Source organism: Neophocaena asiaeorientalis, unplaced genomic scaffold, assembly GCF_003031525.2.
Source record: "Neophocaena asiaeorientalis asiaeorientalis breed wild unplaced genomic scaffold, Neophocaena_asiaeorientalis_V1.1 scaffold118, whole genome shotgun sequence".
Classification (NCBI taxonomy): Eukaryota; Metazoa; Chordata; class Mammalia; order Artiodactyla; family Phocoenidae; genus Neophocaena; species Neophocaena asiaeorientalis.
Genome location: NW_020175528.1, coordinates 3,984,333 through 4,003,645, shown reverse-complemented (window position 1 = coordinate 4,003,645; position 19,313 = coordinate 3,984,333). Strand labels below are relative to the sequence as shown.

Genomic DNA, 19,313 nt, shown 5'->3' with positions numbered 1-19,313 from the left:
TAATCTCTGCCTTCATGTTCACATGGCATTCTCCTTGTGAGCATGTCTGTCTCTAAATTTACCCTTTTTATAAGGATACCAACCATACTAGAATAGGGACCCACCATACTCCAGTATGACCTCATCTCAACTTAACTAATTACATTTTCAAGGACCCTATTTCCAAATAAGGTCAGATCCTGAGGTACTGGGGGTTAGGAATTCAACATGTGAATTTAGGATGACATCACTCAGCCCATAACAGGAAGTCATTGAAGTGTCTTAGGTAGAGTAATTTTCGGATAATCGAAGTTCCATTTTAGAAATATCAACTGACAGACAAGAAGAGCGTGGATCAAATGGCACTTGTATCAACTAGCTTGTGCTGTATAACAAGCAACCCCAGTGGCATTTAACAATAAACACTTATTTATCGTGCATCTGCAGGGCTTAGCTCTTTTGATCTGGGTTGATCTGGGTGGCTCTACTTGTCTCAGCTAGGATGGTTCACTGTCTGTGGGTTTGGTGGGGCTCTATGCTAGAGTGGGCTTGTCTGGAGCACCTTAACCAGTGCCCCGTGTCTGTCATTCTTCTCCTGGCAGAAGAACAAACCCCCGTGTGCCAGTTCATTTCAAGCTTCTGCTTGCATCACATTTCCTAAACATCCTATAGGTAAAGAAAATCACATGGCTGAGCCCAGGGTCAAGGGACTAAGCAGGTCACTAGCTCACAGTGGGAGAGCACTGTAAAGTTACATGACAAGGAACATGGATATAGAAAATTATGAAGAATAGAACCAAATGATTTCAATCTATCCCAAAATGCAAATGGAGGTAGATAGGCTCCTATAATAAGCCCAGTGATGCTGAGAACATCTGATGTTGGGGCAGTGGGAGTGGAAAAAACCCAAAAAGACAACTAAGCAAACCTGTGATTGGCTAGGCATTCCTAAACAGTTTTCAAAGACTTACCTTAAAGCTCTATAACATGGCTATTGTTTTCATCCTTCTCTCTTTGTCATGTCCCAAGCTCAGCTGGACCTGAGCCCATCTCCTACCTACCCAGCAGGGACTCTGCAAGGTCACCCTTGTCTCTGCCCATCAGAGGACACAGAAGATGCAATTACAGACATTTTAAGGAGCCCCAATTTTAAAAAATGAACCAAAAAACTGATACCAGTACCTAGAAACTTCCGATACATAGTCTCCTAGGATCCTTTTAATTATGGAGACTACTAGCATTCTCTAGAACTTAAAGGGAAATATCTTGGGCTGGTTTTTCCTGACCTCATATGGTTCTCTGAGCATTTGTATTCCGAAAGGCTGAACTCTGTTTAGAGACTTGCACTTTTAAGTCACGCTATCTAGACTACTCAGCAGAACTTCAAAGATAACTCATCTCATGGCGAGACAGCAGCCCAGCACCTAGGGGAGACAAAGCCAAAATCAGTGCCCCACAGCCTTCTGTTCTCCTCTGAATGGCTTGACAAGCACTCCCTGATGGGCTGCCAGCATCCATTTTTACAGCAGTCTCCTTTAGGGAAGGAGATTTTTACAAGTTCATTCTTTAACATCCAGATAATTGCATCCCTCCATCTTTGCTCTCCCCATCGCCTTCTTTCCTGGGTGTCTGGTTCATAGTAGGAGCTTAATGAATGCTAATTCCCTTCCCTTCCCTTCTCATGCCTTTCTCACTTCTTTTCTTTCAGGATCTCTCATTTTCTATTTATTTTTTCTCGCGATATGTGCATACATAGCAACTGTGCATATTTATACATGAATATATATGCATACATCTACACATATATTCCCCAGTCTAGCATATAGAGTCCGAGGTCACCATTTTAAAAAAACAATGAGATCAAGTACTTTAATGAACTTCACAGATCAAAAGTCCTTGGCCACATCTGCACCAATGTAGCAAGCAAAGTTTAAACTCCATGTGGGAAACCAATTATAAATTGTAAAGAAAAGCTGAGGCAGGTATTATAGAGATTGCCACTGTTTCCTTTTGAAACGGACAAAGGTTTAGAAAGTATTATATGACAACACATGGTTACAGAATACATTATCTTGCTCTGCACCTCCCTGAGTTGTGTTCATTGTCAGTGGGAGAAATCGCCTCTTTGCCTCTGTCCCCAGGACTGTTTAATGGGATTGAAGGAAGTCAATTAGTGAAGTGTAGGAAAAAATCAATGAAAATCTACTTTGTGTTATAAAATCCTTAGTTATGGGCTTCCCTGGTGGCGCAGTGGTTGAGAATCGGCCTGCCATTGAAGGCGACACAGGTTCGAGCCCTGGTCTGGGAAGATCCCACATGCCGCGGAGCAGCTAAGCCCGTGCTCCACAACTACTGAGCGATGAGAAGCCCACGCACCGCAACTAGAGAAATCCTGTGTGCAGCAAGGAAGGCCCAACTCAACCAAAACTAACTAAATAAATAAATGTATATATAGAAAAAAAAATCTTAGGTAATATGATTTACAGAAGAATTTTATTCCTGGACTGTGCCTAGATCAGCTAATGAAATGGCTATGTCTGGATACAAAGACTTTTGAGAATTAATATATCCTTTGTAGCTTCAAGAATTACACTTGATCTTAGCCAAAAGGCCGAGAAGCGATAGTAGCTTCAAGAATTAGAGTGCCTTTTTTAAACTGCAGATTTACGTTAAAATATGTTTTGTAGCTGATAATGACCATCTAGATGCCGGTGAATTGATTTTCACTCCAAGCCATGAAGAAACATGTAGCATCACTGTGTGTTAGGCACAAAGCAGCATAATAGAGACATTCTTGTGCTGTTACCCACCATGAGGATTTCTATTTTCATAGCAAAGCCCTCTAGTAAAGAGTATATGAACATACGTGGCAACCCTTTCCCTGGACTCAAAGCCATTTGCTTACTTTAGGGTGTGCACATCTAGCTCTAGAGACAGACAAATACTGCAAGCCCTGACTCTTGGCCTAGAAACTGAGAACAATTAGAGATACTCGAGATGGACATCAGCACACGACAGCCTGTGAGCCTAGAGGTCTCACCCTGAAGCATCCAGAAGACCGCAGACCAGCCTCCTGACCCCACTCACACATGTCCAGGCCTGCCTCCCAACCCCCTCCTCCCTCATGCCCTCACCCGCTAGGCAGGCCTGGGAGCTGATAATCTGGGCCAGATTCCAGGGTGTTTCCATCAGCTGTCTCTTCCTGGCCTGAGGCTAACTTGCAAAACCATGTACTTCTCTACCATCCTTTTTTTTTTGGGTATTTTTTTAAAAAATTATTTTATTCAAGTATATTTGATTTACAATGTTGTGTTAATTTCTGCCGTACAGCACAGTGATTCAGTAATACATATATGTACATTCTTTTTCATATTCTTTTCCATTATGGTTTATCACAGATCTACCATCCCTTTTAATTAGAATTTCTCCTTCTCTTCCTGCAGTTTCCACCTAAAAATTACTTCTACAGATACACATGGGTGTACAATGTTAATTTAAATAATTAACATCTATGATGCATTAACGTGTACAAAGTACTTATTTAATTTTTACTTACTTCTCTACCTAAGTGGTAGCTCTTCTTATTATCACTGATTACCTTCATTCATTCATCTAACATTTTGTGAGAGCCTATTTTGTGCCAGCCGCTCTTCAGGGTGCTGGGATACAAGAGTGAATCAAAAAGAATTGCTCGTAGTGGAGTTTGGAGTAATCAAAATAAATAAGCAAAACATACAGCGCATTCACGGTAAGTTATAAGGCCAATGATAAAGCAAGGAAGGGAGGAAGGAGTGTGTGTATATGGGAAGGCAGGGTTGCTACTTTAAACAGCGTGGCCAAGGAAGGCCTCAAAAAGAAGGTGATCCTTGAAAGAAAGAAAAGAGGGAGCTATGTGGACATTTGGGGCAGAGCTACCCAGAAATTGGGAACCACGTACACAATGGCACCCTGGAACAAGGTGACCAATGTGGCTGTGGTGGAATGTACCAGGGGAGAGCATGAAAGACAATATCAGAGCAGTGACAAGGGGCGGGTCCTGGAAAGCCTGAACAAGGTGGGAAAACACAGGAGGCTTTTAAGTTCAGGCATGGCATGATACGATTTAAATTTTAAAAGAAGGGAGGTGTCATGTATTAACTGGAGAAGATTGCAAGATAGCACATTTGAGGGACAATCGACAACCAAGTGCTGATTTGTTATATTTGAGATGTGTATTAGTCCCCAAAGCAAAGCTGTTGATAGCCAGTTGGACAAAGAATTCTGGAGTTCAGGAGCGAAGTTTAGGCTACAAGTATAATTTTAGAAGTCACCAGGATAGAGATGATATTGAAAACATGAGGCTGGATGAGATCTCTAAGGAAATACTAGAGGAGAGATCCAAGAACCAAGCCTTGAGGCACTCCAATGGTGGTAAGAAGAGTCAGGAACCAGCAAAGGAGACCTAGAGGGAGAAGCCAGTAGGGAGAAGGAAAACCAAGAAAGTATGGTGTTCTGAGAGTCAGATGAAGAGTCTCCAGAAGGAGCATGATGAATGGTGCCAAATACTGCTGAAAGTTCAAGTAAGGTGAAGAACATGAACATCATTGATGACATTGATAAGAACCCTGTCGGTGGAGTGTCAGGGTAAAAGCCTGAATGTAATGGGTTCAAGAGAGAATGGAAGGAAAGAAATTGGAAACTGTGTGTATAGACGAGTCTTTCAAAGGATGGGGAGCAAAGAAGTGAGATGATAGCTGGAGGGAAAAGTGAAGCTGAAAGACAAATCGTTTTATTTATTTATTTATATTTTTTTGCGGTACACGGGCCTCTCACCGTTGTGGCCTCTCCCGTTGCGGAACACAGGCTCCGGACGCGCAGGCTCAGTGGCCATGGCTCACGGGCCCAGCCGCTCCGCGGCATGTGGGATCTTCCCGGACCGGGGCACGAACCCGTGTCCCCTGCATCGGCAGGCGGACTCTCAACCACTGCACCACCAGGGAGGCCCCATTTTATTTTTAAGATGGGAGAAATAACAGTACTTTTGTATGCTGATGGGAATAATACAGAGTAGAAGACGGTGTGTTAGAGGGTTTGCCAATACTTATGAGTGGCAGAGAGAAATTTTTAACTTAGATTTTTTGACTTGTAGTTCAAACTATTTTGCCTTTTACTATTCTTTGATTAGTAAATGGGTTTAGTAGCAATTGGGGGGCTTAGCATCATATATTCAGTAAACCTTGAGTGGATGGATAGATGAATGAGTGAATGAATGAATGTTTGGCTATCTTTATTATCCTTTCAGCTACTTAGTCATTTATCTTATATTTAATTCTGTCATCTTTGAAAGTCTTTCAGTGCATTTTAATTTTTTTGTTAAAATATAGATCGAGATGGACATAGATGTTTTCGTGCATTTATTTTTGAAAAGCCAGATTCTTTGCCTAGCATTTATCGGCAAACAATGACATCTTCATTATAGCACGTTCTTTCCAGATGCTTATTTTATTTCCATTCCCCCCAGATGATATTTTGAGTGTTTATCACCATTGAATGGAAAAGCAGCAATGCAAATCCAAATTTAAATTTCCAATAATAATAAAAAAAAAGACAATGGGAGCCAAATTAGATGTGCTGTGCATGACTCTGTAAAAAAAAAATTCAAGAAAAAGAACAGGAATGTGGGGAAATCCAGATGATATGGTGAAAAGAACACTTAAGCGAGAGTCCAGAAAGCTAGTTTGCTCATTATCTCTACAACTGATGGTGGGGCCTTGGATAATTAATTTAACACCTGTGAGCTTCAGTTTTCTCATTTGTGAAATGAATGATTGAACTATATGACTGGGTTTTAAGGAGGATGCTGTAAACCTAATAATTCTCTGACTTGACACAGAGCATAAAACACGCATCTGGTTCCCTCTTCCAGACTGGAATGGGCAGGGATCACCTGATTACAGTGCAATGCATAAAGATGAGAGAAGCAGTCAAAGTTTGCCATTGCTCTTGTTGACAAATTGTTGGGCAGACCATTGTGATAAGCTGTCAAATCAAATCCAAGGATGAAGCTGTAGAACATCAAAGTCCTTGATTTATCCTGGGGTGAAAAGTTTCACTGACGGCTGGGTCCTTTTTCCTGGAAAAATTATCTGTTCCTACCTGAGTGATTGTAATGGGTTCTTCAAACACTGCCTGCTTCCTTGGGGTGGAGAGAACAAAGCTTACATTGCTACCACTCCGTGTCAGGGTCTGACTGAAGGGCTTCCCAGCTTTTCATTTCAAGCATGGACTGAGTGTGAACTAAGCACCACCTAGTTGCATGGCAGGCACCATGCTGGAATCCAGGGAGACAAAGGCAAAAAAAAGGCAACCAGGGGACTGAATTGCTCCCTGGAGGCAAGGTGATTGTGGGTTGGGAGTTTTAGAGAAGGCTATAAAGATAATTAGGAGATTCTCATGCAGATTTCATAGGAAATGAAAACAAAGAGAAAAGAGTATGCAAAAGCAGAAAACTAAGAAGGATCTTGACAAGTCCTAGAGACAAAGGGATAGCGCACTCTGCCTGGGGCTCAGGTTCCCTTGGGGAAGTAGATAGGGGTGGGTTTGGGCTGCTGGTGTAGGTTGTGGAGCAGGAAAGGGAAAGGTGTGGGAGAGGGTTGAGGATTAAAATGGAGAGGTGAGTTCAGGTGGACATTTTAGTGTCTCACTGTGCTACGTTTAGGAGAACTATATTCTTTTTTTTTTTTTTTTTTGCGGTACGCGGGCCTCTCACCGTTGTGGCCTCTCCCGTTGCGGAGCACAGGCTCCGGACGCGCAGGCTCAGCGGCCATGGCTCAAGAGCCCAGCCGCTCTGCGGCATGTGGGATCTTCCCGGATGGGGGCACGAACCCGTTTCCCCTGCATCGGCAGGCGGACTCTCAACCACTGCGCCACCAGGGAAGCCCAGGAGAACTATATTCTATAAGGCTCATACTTGCTTAAGGCTTTTAGACATAGAGATGATGATAATAATCAGATTTGTGCCTTACAAAGGTAATGAATGTAGGATCATGAAGGAAACGACATCAACCCATGATATCAATCTCCCTGCTCACCACACTTCCTTCTGATAAATGCTTACATATGTAACGTCTAAATTTATCTTAACCTTCTGTGGCTCTAGGTATACTTTTGTCTTGTCTGAGCTCTTAGGATGTTGTGGTCTATATGAAAAGTTTATGGAAATTTACCATTTAGTTTTGTCTTGAACTTAGGAGCTGCTGAATTGATAAATAAATAAATGAATGAGTGAATGAATTATGACCTTTAACATTCCAAGATAAAAAATAGAGAGGGGAAACAATGTATGCTAATTAATAGTTTTATTTAATTCTGATATGATGCATTAATTTAAATGTAATGATTTGGATGTACAAAGCAAATGTCTAGGGTAATCTTGAGATATTGAAAGAAAGATCAAGTATAATTCCATTGCTTGTTTCCTGCAGTGTGCCTCTGCCTTATTGATTTGCATTACAGTGGTTTTTGATTATGGTTTTGTGCAATTTTTCTCCATCACTTTTAACAAAAGCAAGCTTGTTTCATCCCAGTTACCTGTTCTGAGGCACAGAGTAGAGAGAAAGTCGGGGGCAACAATGCCCCGTCTCCCTGGCTTCTGAGAAGTAAGATCAAAGATTTCTTCATAAAGCATAGAATTGCCATTTTTAAAAAACTCTAATTACATTTCTTTTGTCAAGATTTCTACCACTTTTCTTCTTCCCTTCATTCAAAGTACGTTTAAAAATACCATCCTAGAAGCGTTGAATTCATAAATGATGGCAAAGTGCTTAAATTTCTCCTTAGCTAAGCTGGTGATTCTTTCCAATGAAACTCATCATATTGTATAAAGGACATTTAGTAGTTCAGCTAATAAGTGTTCTCTTTTAAATGCTAATGAGAGTGGAGCTCCCACATAATGGCAAGAACACACTGTACTTTCGGTGCCCAAAAAGAATTATTGTCTGTGAACCCCTAGTTAAGAAGCCGTATGCCACAACCAACTTGGATTATAGTAGGGGCCACAAATGACCCTTAGGCGCCCTCCGTAGTAGGTATCTCCTATATGCCAGGTACTAGGGCCCAGGGAGAAATAAAGCCAAGTAAGACATGAGATGTGCTTTCCCTTGAACATTTTTCATGTAAGTTTTCTTGTCTGATAAAGTTGTAACATAAAGGTACCATAACTTCTCGATTAAATTTTAGCTACTCTTTTAACCACACATCTGTGTTTGTTTATCATAGTATATAATTGCAGTTGAGAATTTTAAGTCATAAAATCTAAGAAGTTCAGAGCAAGGTGGGAATATAAAGATAAACTTTTAAACCCAGAATTATGTTGGAGGAAACTGAAGCCCAAGGAAGTTCGATGGCCTGAGGGGTAGAGTCAGTTCTGCAACCCAGGGGCCAACCTGGGCATAGACCAATGCTCAAGGGATATGCCCTGCAAGCTAAAAATACCCAATACCCACCTCCAAAAAGCAACCTTTGGTGTATTACTTATCTATTGCTGTGTAATGAATTACCCTAAAATGTATCAGTTAAAACAACAAACTTGTACTATTTTGTATTGTTTTTGAGGGATCAGAGCCTAGGAGCATCAGCTTAGCTGGGTAGTTCTAGCTCAGGGTCTCACGTGAGGTTGCAGACAAGCTGTTGGCCATGGCTGCAGTATCTGAAGACTCAACTGGGCCTGGAGGATCCACTCCAACATAGCTCACTCACGTAGCCATTGGCAGAAAGCCTCAGTTCTCCACCATGTGCCTTCCATAGGGCTGCTTGGGTGTCCTCATGGTGTGAAAGTAACTTTCCCCCAGAGCAAGAAGAAAGCAGCAATGCTCTTTATTAAACTACTCTCTGAAGTCACACACTGTCACTTCTGCCATATTCCGTTCGTTAGAAGCAAGTCGCTAAGACCAGTCCACACTCAGTGGGAGGGGAATTAAGCTCCCCCTCTTGAAAGGAGGAGTTTCAAAGAATTGTGAACATACTTTAAAACTACCATGGAGCCTGATGCCATTTGGGGAAGTGATTTTTTGATTATGGTTTCAATTTCTTATATGATTGAATACTTGGGTTTTCTGCTTCCTCAGTCAACTTTACTTTCCTAGTAAACCATCTATTCTCTCCAGCTTTTCAAAAATTTTAATAACAACAATTGTTGAACACTATTACCTGGCATTATAAATATATATTTCACATAAATTATTCCAATTAAAATTCACCAAAAAATTCAGGAGGTAAATAATAATATTAATCATATTTTACAAGCCTTAGAGAAGTTAAAAAGTTCACCCAAAGGATAGAGTTGTACACCAAAACCCATTATTATTTTAATGTCTTTTTCATATATTTGATTGTAGACTTTTCCTGTAGACAGTGATGTGTATATATTTTCCCCCTTCTTTAATTTATGAAACTGCATATTATACTGATCATTTTAAGAAATAGCACTTGGATTTGTTTATCTATTCTACTACCATGTTCTCTAATTCATTCCTTTCTCCTTTTATCACTGTCATTTTCTTCCTCTCCTCGGGCTTCGCTTCTTCCTCCCTGTCCCCATTGTAGATGACAATGAACCCAAGTAACCCTGTCTTTGCCGACCAACACTCCTCCCTTTTCTCTTCTTTTCCTTTCTCAGCCTTAACGCTAACCAGAGACGGCCTTGATGGGTAGAACCAGGAATGACTTTTCTTTTTCCACCAAAGTATCGATGCTGTCACATCTCCTATCCTATTCACCTCTTTGTCCTGTGACAGATATTTTATTCCATTTTGCTGCTGTTGTTTTCCTCTTTCTTCAGGATTCATCAGTTCTATATCTGAGTCACCTGCCAGGACTGTCTATCTCTACCCAATAGGCAACATTTTGGGGATCCATATTAATTCACCATGACATTTCTTGCCAACACGATTCAAAGCCTTCTCTTAATTTTTGTCTTATCTTAACCCTAAGAAAGTATACTTACCTCATTCAGCATTTTCTAAAATTTACTTTTTTACTACATTTTCCCCAAAATAATGGCTTTGTATTCTCTACCACTATGTAGAGCTTCAGCCTCTCAGAGAGATGGTCCTCTCGCTCTCTCTTTCTCTCGCCCTTTGTCTCAATTTTTTCTCTCATTTCTTTCACCTTTAGAAAACAAGAACAAAAAATCATTATTAATGCTTAAGTATTAACGTATAAATATATATGATCCATGTCCTTCTATGTATGAGCCTGATTCACTGCTTAATGGGAAAAATTTATCTGAATAGGTTTTAAGAGATCAGCTGGCCTGGTCCCCATTTTGATGACATTCAAGACAGATGGTTGCTCATTATCACCTTAAAATTTCTAAGGATGGCAATGACATAACCCCCTCGAATAGCCCATTATAGTTTTATCACCCTGCTTGACAGGTGCAGGTATGAAGGGCTTCAGTCTCATAATGGCATTTTGGGATGATAAATGGAAATTACTGTAATCTTTCTACTCATTTTAATTAAATTTGATTGACGCAGCACAGAAAACATCAAGGCTGAATACATGCACCAGAGCGTGTGTTTGTTAAAGAATCTGCCAAATTTAAGGATGCCATTTCCTTGAAGGTCTTGAAAGATGCAGCAAATGGATTTAATAAAATGTTAAGTCTTTGTGCAATTCCCTCAGAAGAGAAATTGAATTGCTTCTGGAGACACAGCTCAAAAATCCAAAAAATCTCATCAGTGGAGAGATGATACAGAGCTCCAAATTACCTGAAAGGAAAAATCTAATAAATGAGAATAAGACTTTGGTTTTAGGAAAGTCACTTAATGCAATTGTTCTGGGTTGCATCGAGAAAGAACTTGATTGGAGTCAGCAGTGACCGATCTGTTCTTGAGGGAGAAGAGAATGTCCCTTATTATGGACTGCTTTAGCAGTGAACACCCAAATAGCAAACTATTCCTGATGTATTTTTCCATTGGTTCCAAGATGTTAAAAATTATGCTTGAAAACACACTTCTTTTCCCTTTTCGTACTGTGCCTTGTTCCATTCCAATTACATTTTCAAGGAAAAACTAGAGGGGCAAAGATGCCTGATGGAAAGATAAAGGAATTCTTCTGTTGAGAAAGAATGTCTAATCTTTTCTGTCATTATACGTAACTGAATTTATACAACTCTTCTCTTCCCCAGAGATCTGTGAAAATGTGGTCCTTGGGACTCAGATCTGGAAAAAATGTTATTTTGGGTTTCTAGGACAATGACTTCAGACCTCAGCACTAGTTATCCTCTGACTTGCTTTTCTTGTCTAAAGATGCTGCTCTGATGATAGCACAGGGACCTACAACATAGGGCCGAGGTAGAAGATCTCTTGGCCAACTAGAAACGGACAGGCAGAGAAGGGCTCCAGGTAGCACGTGGGATGAGATGAGAACAAGCTGAGTTTCACTATCATGAGTTCTGACACAGCAGGTTTCTGGAGAGTTACTGTGAAATTCTGTGAGCAGCCTCTGGGTTCTTTCCTAGGGTCACAAGGCGAACTATATCTCAACTGTTTATTCCTTCTGCAGGTTTTCCCAATGGTGGTTTGTAGGCTAGTGTGATAATGATCCAATTTTATGACACTGCCTGTACTCAGTTCCAGCATAAATTAATGATTTACACCACCCTCTTAGGGAAAACACCACCATTCTTCCCCTTCGTGCTAATCTGTTGTTTGGTTTTTGGCTTGCTTTTATAGTACCAAGTGGGGGCAGGTAGTCTACAGGAGTCTTTTGCTTCATCCAAGTTTATTAGAGACAAAAGAGTTTGAAACCATCTAACCTTCCAGGGAAAAGTAGTCTGATTTTAAAGGAACATTTCTGGCTTGTTTGGCCCTACTGAATGTTTCATGTAATGGCTGGACTGTTGCTAGGACTCAGATACACTGGCCTGTGGAATAAAGCACCATTCCTTAAGGGTCTTCCCTATGTTCTGGGCAAAAAAGTACCTTATTAAAGTCTCTAGAATGTTCCCAGGCACTAATACAGGCATCTAGCCCTAGTTCCTGATTTGTCCAAGGTCCAGACAATCCAAGGGAAGGAGCTTGAATTTTATCCCTGATTGGGCTTCAGGCATGTAGTGATATATGTATGAGGAAGGGGTTAATGACAGAAGCCAGACACAGAGAGGAATAACCAAACCCTTAAGTGGGAAATTCCTATAAATGGGAAGGGGTCTTGTACAGCCTGAGGGTCAGCATCTTTTTGTGGGACTTTGTGAGAATGGACGTGGCCCTCCTCACCCACCCACCTGCTGGCCTGCCTATACTCTGAGGACGAGAGCACTAATTGGTAAAATGGGGAGAGGGGGAGGCAGCATTGTGTCCCTGCTGGGAGCCTCCTCTCTTCCCAGAATGCTGGCTGGTAAACTAGAAAGAATTTAAGTGGGTGTCCAAATACCTCTACTAAGGGACCATCTCTAAAAGAACTGGACACAAGGAAATGAAGTTGGAGGGAGAGATAAGTGGCAAAGACCAGGAGGCAGGCGGAAATAGAGCTTCAGGTGCTGGTGGCAAAAATCACAGGGGCCCCCAGGAATGAGGCTGTCCTAGAATTGCAGGCAGCAGGCAGCTGCAGTGCAGGCGGCATGAAGAGCACAGTCAGCAGCTCGGAGTACAGCGAGAGTAGGTGGGCGCAGGTAGCATGGCTGTGGCTGAGCTGAGCAAGCACGTGGGCAGGTGGAGCTGAGACGTGGCAAGTTCCAGACTCTGGTCATATGTGCCACTTCCGCTCCCTCCTCCTGAAAGCCCTCAGAGCAGGCGTTCTCAACCCTGGACTCTGTTAGAATGACTGAGGAGCTTTTACAAATCCCAGATGCCTAGGAACTCTGATTTAGTTACTCTGTGGTAGGGCTTGGGCTGCAATATATTTTTTTGAACTCTACCAAAGTGATTTTAATGAGTGACCAAACCTAGGACTCTAGAAAGACACTGGACGGGGAAGGGCTGAGGTTCTGTCATTTGACAGGGGGGATTTTGATCCAGCAGATTGAAGCCAAACTGTCCAGGTGACTTCACGTGGGGTGGGAACTGCACGCCGGTGGGCTTGAGGCCCTTCTCCAACCAGGCTGCACACTGGAATTACCCAGGAGTCGTGCCCAGTGCCTCCCCCGGGGATTCTGATTTAATTGGCAGGGGGTGGGATGGACCAGGCAGCAGAGCTCTTTAAATCTCCTTGGGTGGCTTTAATGTACAGCAACGCTTGAGAGCCAGTGACTTGGGGGACATTAACATCACTCATGAGGTTCCCCTTTGGGATTCCCATAAGCATTCAAGGGAAAAGGAAACTCTGGAAGGGATCTTACATTCTGTGTGAGTAGGTGGAGGTTCAGAGCCATCAGGGTTTAGATGTTTGTACAAATGCCTTTATATTTGCAGTCAGGATGTTTCGGGGACATTACCCAGATAAGTATTTTCACAGTTCTTAGATCTGGGAAGGCAGTCAGACTGACAAGCCGAAGAGAACAATTGACAGACCCCCTCGTAGGGTGAGTTGCTCACCTGTCTGAAGCAGACAAATGGAGGTTTCACTTTAAGATTCACAGATTCACTGTAGTGATCACAGATTGCACAACTGTTGCACTACATAAAAAATGGTCCTTCAACTAGAATGAGCTATTTAGGGGTATTTATTTTCACTACTTTCATCTTTAACTTGGGAGAATGCAGATTTGATTAGTATTTATCGAATATCTAATAGGTGCCAGTCACTGTCTAAGGTGGTTTACTGAAAATTAGTAGATTCAATCTTCATGACAACAACTGGTCAGTTAGGTCTTAAGAGCAGCTATTTTACTGAGGAGGAAACTGGCACACAGAGAGCTAACTCATTTACCTGGGATCATACAACAAATAGACCTGGGTGGGTTTAGGACAGATTCCAAGTTCAGGGTTTTTTTCCCACCTCACCAAGCTGCCTTTCTTCCACCTCTACTTATTGACTTAAGAGTATCCCACAGTTTAACTTTCATTTCCAGTTTTAGTTTCATAGGACAACTTATTTGTGATGAATTTCATGAAATACCTTTGGAAAGTTGCTAAGTATATGATCCATCTGAATCTAGACTTACCTACAGTATCCCATACTATAGATAATTCTGGGATAGAGAATTTTTTCCACCTAAAATTATTTGAAGCCTCAATAAATAATATCTTTTTAGAGTCAATAGTCTTGAGAATGTTGAAATCAAATCTCTAATTTCTTCAGCTAAGGAGGTGGTATTTTTAAATGACAGTGATTCTAATTACTGTACTCTACCATGTATGAATTGAGAGAAAACGTGCCGTGTCTATTTCTCAGAACCTGTGGCTAAGGCACACTTTGATAATTTTCAGAACTGTACAAAAGAAAGTTTAATGTTTTCTATATGATGAGGTAGACGTGTAAAGAAGAATCAAACGTGTGTCTAAAGTTATAATCTATGTGCAATTATTGTACATGGTTAAGAATTTTAGATCCCCAACTAGGGATCTAACCCGTGCCCTCTGCATTGGACGTGCGGAGTCTTAACAACTGGACCACCAGGGAAGTCCCAAGAATTTTGGATTGTTTAACATTCTCAAGAGCTTTCATCTTAGAAAACCTTATTCTATTCACTGAATCCTTCCCCCACAAAAAACACATTTGTGTCATAAGTTATCAGTACTTTGAAAGCTCATATCACCATAAGGAGCATACTCAACTACTTGGAAATAGATAGAAAAAAATGCTGTTTCCAAAAGCGTCTATTAGTACTTAATTTCAAGCAATTTACACCATGTTTTTCAGAGTTAACCAAAAAAAAAATAAAAGTAAATTCATTGACAATGTTCAACTGGACATGAAAATAAAACACCCAGGTATCATTGGCAGAAAGTGATAGGATTGAAGCTGACTCCAGGTTCTGCTTCTAACATGAATCTTTTGTTCAGAAACAGTATGTGCTAGTTGATTTTGTGATATAGCAACTTCTATGACAGAACACTAAAGTCTTCTAAGCTGCCTTAAGACTGACTTGCTCCAATCTCTATGTTCGTCAGTATCTTCATTTTACTTTGACTTGAATGTATATATTCTATGCCTTCTCAGCACTTTTAAGTGATTCTTTCCTAAGTGTTTTCCTTGGTTGTGATTTATTATGATGATTTAAGTGGTGACCTTCAGGAGTTAAACTTCAGATCTGCTTTTAAAAGAGAGATGATTCCATTTCTGTCGTTCATCCGAATATTCTAAGGATTTAATGATTTATGCAATCAAAGCTCCTTTTTCTATCATTTTATAAAAGGCCTCCCTCAACCTAGAAATTCCATTTGAAAAGAAAATGCTTTTTGATTTTAAATTGCAACAGAAGCTTCAGCTTATGCCACAGAACACAAAAGTGACTTTTTTAAGCCTTTTTTTTTTTAAGTAAAATGTTAGTTGCACCATTAGTTTCCCAATGACTTAAGGGTTGCAGTTCAAAGAAAACCTCATGCCAAACTTATTTATTCCAGATATGTTTTTCTGATCCCACTGTCCAGCATCCCAACTCTTCCACCAGTTTCCAAACGTCAAGCCAAACAACCACTAGGGTTGATAAAGGAACACTTAAATCTACCCTGCTGGTCAGCACAAAAGACTCAGAGGGACGCCAGGACCCCTAGCTCCGCCCTAGGAGTAAATCCGAGCTCTGTGGACCAAAAGAGTCTGGGGTCCCTAAATGAACCCATGATCTTTAACGTGAACAAATGATCCTCCTGCTAAAACATGCCCAGCACCTGCATCCAAAAAACATCGTTGCCTGACCCTGGGGGTGTAGTTCCAGGGTTCTGGGAGAGGTGCCCAAATGCAGTGGGCTCCTGGAGAAATCTGTTACCACAGGAATATTGAGAAATCCAGTTAAAAAATTCACATTTTACGGTCAGTCAACTTCAAAAAGTCACGCTTTCCCTTTCAAACTTTGAACCAGGTGAACAGAGAGATGAATTGATTTGTGGCTCTGCTGTACAGAAGTTACACATCATTTAAAATAATTTTTTAGAATTTATTTTCAAATGTTTAAAAGCACCAATAAATTATTTTTGTGTTTATTGACTTTCAGATTTACTTGATTCTTGAAGCATTATTATCTTTTAATTACTATGAGCTGGTCTTGAGTTTCAGAGTATCATCTGACAACTGATTTAATTTTCAATGTGTAAAATATGGGCTTTCTTCCCACAAACATAACTGTTTTTTTTTTTTAAGTGAAATCTGGGCAAGATAATTATTACACTCAGTTTTTACCAAATGAAATCTTTAATAAGAAAAGCTTTTTGCTGTAGCTTTGTGAATTGTTCCAACTTGCAATATATAACTCAATTTATTTGTAGATGCTTACGTTAAAAATTTCATTATATTTTAGACAATAGGTTAGGTGGACTAAACCCAGACATTTATTGCTTTACAGGAGAGATCTACACTATTATTTTTTGAAAAATATGCATAATAGCTCTTCACAAATGTTCACCTCATTAAAAAAGAAATGCCATTTCACTTTAGCTACAAAGACCTTTCCTTGACAAAGGGATGTTGGCTACAATGGTCTGTTTGAAATATTTTTCTCTCTCTCTCAGATACGTTTTTAAAATACCTCTACCTCAAGATGATTCGAAGATATATGATGTTTAAAGATGTAGGGTTTTTTTCATGGTTATGCATCAGTAACACAACAAAGGTCAGCTTTGCTATGTTTTGCATGTGGTATGCTCGTATATCTGACTTCTACCTGTTTAGCCTCAGTTACTGCACCTTCCCAGATTTCAGTGTGTTTGTCCTTTACAAAGCATCCTCTGCTGGGTTAGAGCCATGACTTTTTGAATTATTAACATCTGCACAATGCCTCCCAGAAGCGAGAGAATACAGGTACTGAATTATCCTGTGTGTCTCCAAGTCAGTCTTCACACAATCTTGGCATCTGGGAAGCCGAGAAGGTAGGGCAACTGACACTGGACGTGGGAAACCTGGGCTGTCGGCCTGGGTCTGCTCGTGCACTTGTGGTATCTCCCTACACCAAAGATTCTTTCTTTTACTTTTATTTTGTGTGTGTGTGTGGTACATGGACCTCTCACTGTTGTGGCCTCTCCCGTTGTGGAGCACAGGCTCCGGACGCACAGGCCCAGCGACCATGGTTCACGGGCCCAGCCACCCCGCGGCATGTGGAATCTTCCCGGACTGGGGCACGAACCCGTGTCCCCTGCATCGGCAGGCAGACTCTCAACCACTGTGCCACCAGGGAAGCCCTTTCTTTTACTTCTTACTATTTTTTAACTTACTATGTCATGGGCGATGTTCCAGGCCACGATATAGATATCCTTCATTAAAATGAGGCTTGTGGATATATGTTGAACAACAATTACCTAGATCATTTGGTCTTGTTTTTTCCTACCGTTTCTCATCATCTACACCCACATTTTGTATTTTATAGAGAGTTAAGCTATAAAGAGGAAATGAGAAGGAGCCCAGTGAAGGAAGGTTTGCACAGACTGCCTCTTTTCTAAAGATTTTTCAGACAAGCTTCCCACATGTCATGTCCTCCCTGGTTTACTGCACTTCCAGCAGGAGGACGGACTGTGGACCACTTGTAGTGTGGGTTCTTTCATCCCCTCATCTGAGTCCCAATCCCCAAGTACGAGAAAAGGTGCCCTTACTACTCTTTTGAAGAGAATCAAATAAGTAAAACTCAGCTGAATTCACTGTGGGCTCAGGAGAGTCCAGAGCAGAGCTCTCAGGAAAAGAGGAAGTTTGGGGTTTGCAGTTTGCTTTCCTTGCCAAGAGAGCGTTCAAAATCTCAAGAGGTCGGTGAGGCCAGGATACCCAAAAGGAGGCCTGAGGGGGTGAATCGGGTTCATTCATGACTGGGGATAATGATAGCTTCTACTTCACGGCATCAGAATCAGTAACAGAGTTCACCAAATAGCTGTTGACGAATGAATAGAATTGTGGTGAGGATTAAATAAGTTTTCACACACTCGTTTTTACAGCGTTTGTGGCACTTATATGCACGTTAGGTTTGGTTTTGGTTATTTTGTTTTCGTTTTGTCTTATTTGTTTTCTGAGTGCTAGAATTAGGACTCGTAATTACATCTTGCAGTTCAAGCTTCTGATCTGTAATAGAATTATCTTATTCCATGAAATCAAATTTAAAATGCTAAAAGAAGCTCAGTTGACATAGGCAAATCATGGATCACGTTATAGAAATCTTTTCAATGAACTTTGGTAGAGCAGCAACCAATCTGAAGCTGGTTAGATCAGAAAACAGGTAGTGGGGAACGCATGTCTTGACAGAGCAGTGAGAGGCCATATCTGCCCTTTAGCTGCCTGATTCTTGGCTCTGTTTGCTGTGTGCTGCAACAGCTATTTGGATAGTGTTTTCAAGACTTTCTGACAGACTTGAGAAAATGCATGGGCATTTTTCCATCTGGTCAGTGAGGGAAAACCTTGACCAGATAAAATAACTTGGATATTCTACCAACCATGATAATTCAGTTGCTTAGCGGCCCCTTCTTGTTTATTAGCCACAAACCTCTCCATTCCTCGAAGGCAGGTATTCCTTCCCTTCTGCTTGCACAGTGTGTGTCACAGACTCAATAAATGCAGGCTGAAATAAACTGTAAAGTTAAACGAGGCTGCAGCTGCCTTCCAGGCTCTAAGAACAGGTAATACTCAGGCTAGACTCTTGGCAAGCACGACCCCACATTTCCCATTCTCACTCCTCCATCCTGGAGTCATGGGGGGTGGCATCCCTTCCTCCCATAATAAATTTAAAACGAAGTAAGGCACTCCTTGGACAGACTTTTCTTTTGAGAAATTAGCTAAAAATACAGCATCAGATATAGCGTCCATTTTTTTTAGGCTTGCGTTTTTGAATTCTTCACTTTCTAATATATATCAACTACTTTATACTTTATAAATACTATGCAAATTTATATAAATATCAAATACTTTATATAAATCTCAATCTCTCCATTGAAGCCAGTAACCATTCATAGGTCACAGAGTCCTTGGAATTGAAAGCTACGACTTCTGTTTTCTTCTCTGTTAAAATGTACTTCGAGTTTTCTTAAGAGTTAAAAATCCCTGCTCTAGTGTGTTCAGTTCATCCAATATATAAAACTATCCAACAAAACAGTGTTGGATCCTTCCAAAATCCACTCACAGATCCTTTTATGGGATGTCATTCCCCAAACAAAACTTCATAATGCCCTTGTTTTATCCAAACCCCTAGAGAGGATTACATATCAAAGACAATTAAAACTTTTTAGTAGAAATGGGGCCAAAATGCTTCAGATGAATAAGAAATCCTCTAGGTCTTTTCCAAA

At 40.9% G+C, this 19,313-nt stretch overlaps 1 protein-coding gene and 1 pseudogene across 1 annotated transcript in view; both read left to right on the top strand.

Annotated features, from left to right (window-relative positions):
• SLC9A9 (solute carrier family 9 member A9) overlaps positions 1–19,313 on the top strand; it is a 532,106-nt gene that overhangs the window by 274,813 nt on the left and 237,980 nt on the right. The window lies entirely within an intron of this gene.
• The window catches only part of LOC112415844 (eukaryotic translation initiation factor 4 gamma 2 pseudogene), a 29,931-nt pseudogene continuing 14,537 nt past the window's right edge, over positions 3,920–19,313 (top strand).